Consider the following 3414-nt stretch of genomic DNA (forward strand, 5'->3'; position numbering starts at 1 on the left):
TCCTTGATCTGTACCCATACAGATTGCAGTCATGCCTTGAAATTTTACCAGCGAATACCGTACAGAGGGAAGCATTTGCGAGGTGGGGTTTCTCCAAAATCGAACAGAATCCCACCTGGGTCTTTAACACCTTGTGGACAGATGAAGCTCATTTTTCGCTTCATCGCGACGTTAATATCTACCGCATCTGGACGATGTCTAATCCACCTGAGTACACGCAAAAACTATTGCATTCCCTAAAAGTGACAGTGTGGCGTGGGTTCACAGGATCGTTCACCATAGGACCCTTCTTCTTTGAAACGCAGTGCCCAGTAAATGGGTGGAAAACGGCTACGATGAATGCGCAGCGTTATTTAACGCTTCTGCGCGAGAAGGTCGTGCCATGTTTGCGTGAAAGAGATGCGCTTTCTATCATCCCGTTTATGCAAGATGGAACAACTGGTCACACTGCTACTCCGGTCAAGGCATTCCTGATACAGACGTTCGGGGAAGACAAAATCATTAGCAGTCGTTGCAGGTTCCCATGGTCTCCTGATTGACACCGGCAGACTTCTGGTTATGGGGATATTTCAAATACCGGTTGTATCGATCCGGTCCGTCCAATCTGTCGGAACTGAAAGATGCTATCCGCCGAGAGGTGCATGCATGTATGTGTCATATATGCAACCGGATCTGCTGCACTCTGCCGTCGCTGGATTTGTGACTCGCCTGCAATGTGTTATCCCCTGTGGTGGTGGTAATGTGGAACACATATTGCTGTAATGAACGATTTGAAGGCATTCTGTTCGGTCTAACTCAGGGGCTCACAAAAGATCCCAGCCTAGGGGCCCTGCTCTAGGATGGGGGAGGGGGTGCCATGCTTTCACCCAGAATTTGTTCCAGAATAGTCAAATGAAAGCAAAGGAAAAATTCGGCTTCTTACTTGGCCGGTCCCTGGAGTACCAGAAACATCTTTGAAAAAATGTCATAGTAAAAATAATCTCGTTACATATCCTCTTTACAGGATAAGTGATGATGGCTCACAAAAATAAGTGCGGTTTCAAGGATTAAGTAATCTGGTATTATGAAAAATGGTAAGATAATCCTGGAATTTAAAAAAAAAAAAAAAACCCAGAAAAATCTACTTCAAACGCGGGACGTATGGCCACACACACTTTGCACAGTAAACGATGTGATGTGCGGCTTTCTTCAGGGGGAAAAAAAAAACAGGTTTATCTCGAGGTCCCCTTCACTGAAGTCCTGTCAGCCTCCTACCAGGGTCACCATTATGGGTGGCATATGAGGTTTCGCACCCGGGTGGTAAGTAAGGTCGAGCCGCCCCTGCCTATCGGCTGTTTTTATAGTTATTTTTTTTTTCCTGTCTTAAAAAATTTCAGTGACCTAGCGATGCTAACCCTGCAAACCATTTTTTATTTCGGTTATTTTTCCGGTTTTTATGAGTGTTTGAAGTCAACCCTCTGTTTATGAACGCCTTGGTTTGCGAACAACAAAAAATGATTCGATTTAAGAATTTGTCTTGGTTTACGTACACGCAAGCCGGAAAAATAGAAAAATTTAGAAGTCTACGGCCACATGCAGGGCGGCCACTAAATACTTTGTCAGCCGTGGCAAGCACTCGTTTTGGCACCCCCGTGTAATGTAGAAGAAGCAGTTAAAGGGAGAATTCGGCACCCCTTCTAGTCCAGCGCCCGGGGCACCAAATTCACCTGCTCTTCTCCCCCTCCCCAGTTTCTATCCTGGCTATATGGATAATTTTATGATAGGTTCTTTTCTCCAAATACGACTCCTCTTATTCAGCCTATGGATCAGTAAGTCATTTTAAACTTTGAGAAGGTTTGCATTCAAGAAATTTTTCAGAGACTTTTCAAAACATTATTTAATACACTATATTGCTCGTTGTGTTTATTGGTAAAGTTTGGTAACAAGTGACTTACAGAACCATGAATTTGGTTTTGAAAAGGATTGTTTCCAGATTGCTTTCCAGACAGAAATTCCGATGGCTTTGACACTGAGATTATAGATGATATTAACGAAACTAGACATCCCGGACTTCCCCGGTATGGAATGAAAACCCGTTATATGTACCTCATTGTCTCTTATTGTCTCTCTCTAGGGCAGGCATCTTCAACCCGTTACTCGCGAGCACCTTGGTGCTCCTTGAAGTACCCAGAGTGCTCGATGTTTGTGTCTGATTTCGTTCTCGCGAGAACTTGATCAACGTTCCAATTAAAACACTTCGTAAAAATTGCATTCAAGAATTGAAATTATCTTGATTTCAAGCCTTCGTATGTTAAACTTGCCGTAACGGTGCTCTTCTTTTGATGACAAATACAAGCAGTGCTTGCGACTGGAGAAAGGGTGAAGACCTCTGCTCTAGGGAAAGACATTTTCAGTGTTAACTTAATGATTTCAATTGGTTTTTCACTTGAGAGTAAAGCACTGTTGTGCAAAATTTCCCACTAGAAATCTTCGGGGTCCTAGGAACGAATTAATTCATTTTACATTTATTACTGTGGAAAAAAATTATTTCCTTTTTCGAAAATCCGATTTTCGAATAGACTTCGGGAACGAGTCAAGTATATCTTATAAATGATAATGACATTTAATTTGATGATTGAAATTATAATTAATCGAAATATATGTATCATTTTCGTAAAAATGTCATACCATGCTGAAATTAGGGTAGGTTGATGTTTCTGTATGCCGTGAAAGTTCTTACGCAAGGGATAAAAAAAAGTGCAACAACGGGCTCGGCCGGGATTTGAACCCGGGACCTCTCGCACCCTAAGCGAGAATCATACCCCTAGACCACCGAGCCACATCCTTGAAGCTAAAAACGTTTGAGTCTACGATTAGACTATTGTACACATATTCTAAACAAATGCACCAAAGTGGCACACATACACACACTTTAATTTTAATGTTATTCCCCAACTGCGTAAGTGACTGCAAAGCAAGCTTTGCTTTGTTTCGTCGCTGCCACTGTAATGATGTTTTAATAGTGAATTAAAAGTTAACAAGGAATGTGGCGATTGAAAACAAACACGCTTCCTTTTTTCTACAATCCAAACATGCTTCATATGTTTTTCGTGAAAAAAGTTAAATAAACATCAAATACACAGTAACAGTACACTAATTTAGGGTATCAAAACTCGTATAATATAAAGTTGGAATTTGAGAACCGTTTTTAATTCATAGATATTTAATCGTTGATATACCGATAATAACCAATCGACGTGGATGCAGTAACTGCACCTCGAATCAGTTTTTAGACTACAAAGATTATTAATTTAAATTCTTCCATCATAATTCATTGAATCATTTTCATCAGCATTGAAAATTAAAATTTTCACTTATGAAATGCAAGAAAATGACCTTTAGTTATTCATTCTTGAGTTTAGTCCGTCCATTTTA

The 3414-nt window shown here is 40.7% G+C and overlaps 1 non-coding gene across 1 annotated transcript; it reads right to left on the reverse strand.

Moving 5' to 3' along the window:
• Positions 1 to 2746: 2746 nt before the first annotated feature.
• TRNAP-AGG (transfer RNA proline (anticodon AGG)) lies at positions 2747 to 2818 on the reverse strand. Its single transcript has one exon. It is a non-coding gene; the product is annotated as a tRNA-Pro (tRNA).
• Between the last annotated feature and the right edge of the window lie 596 nt (positions 2819 to 3414).

This window comes from Pholcus phalangioides, unplaced genomic scaffold (genome assembly GCF_987345545.1).
Source record: "Pholcus phalangioides strain wild (caught in Gottingen) unplaced genomic scaffold, Ppha-v1.0 ptg000039l_1, whole genome shotgun sequence".
Classification (NCBI taxonomy): domain Eukaryota; kingdom Metazoa; phylum Arthropoda; class Arachnida; order Araneae; family Pholcidae; genus Pholcus; species Pholcus phalangioides.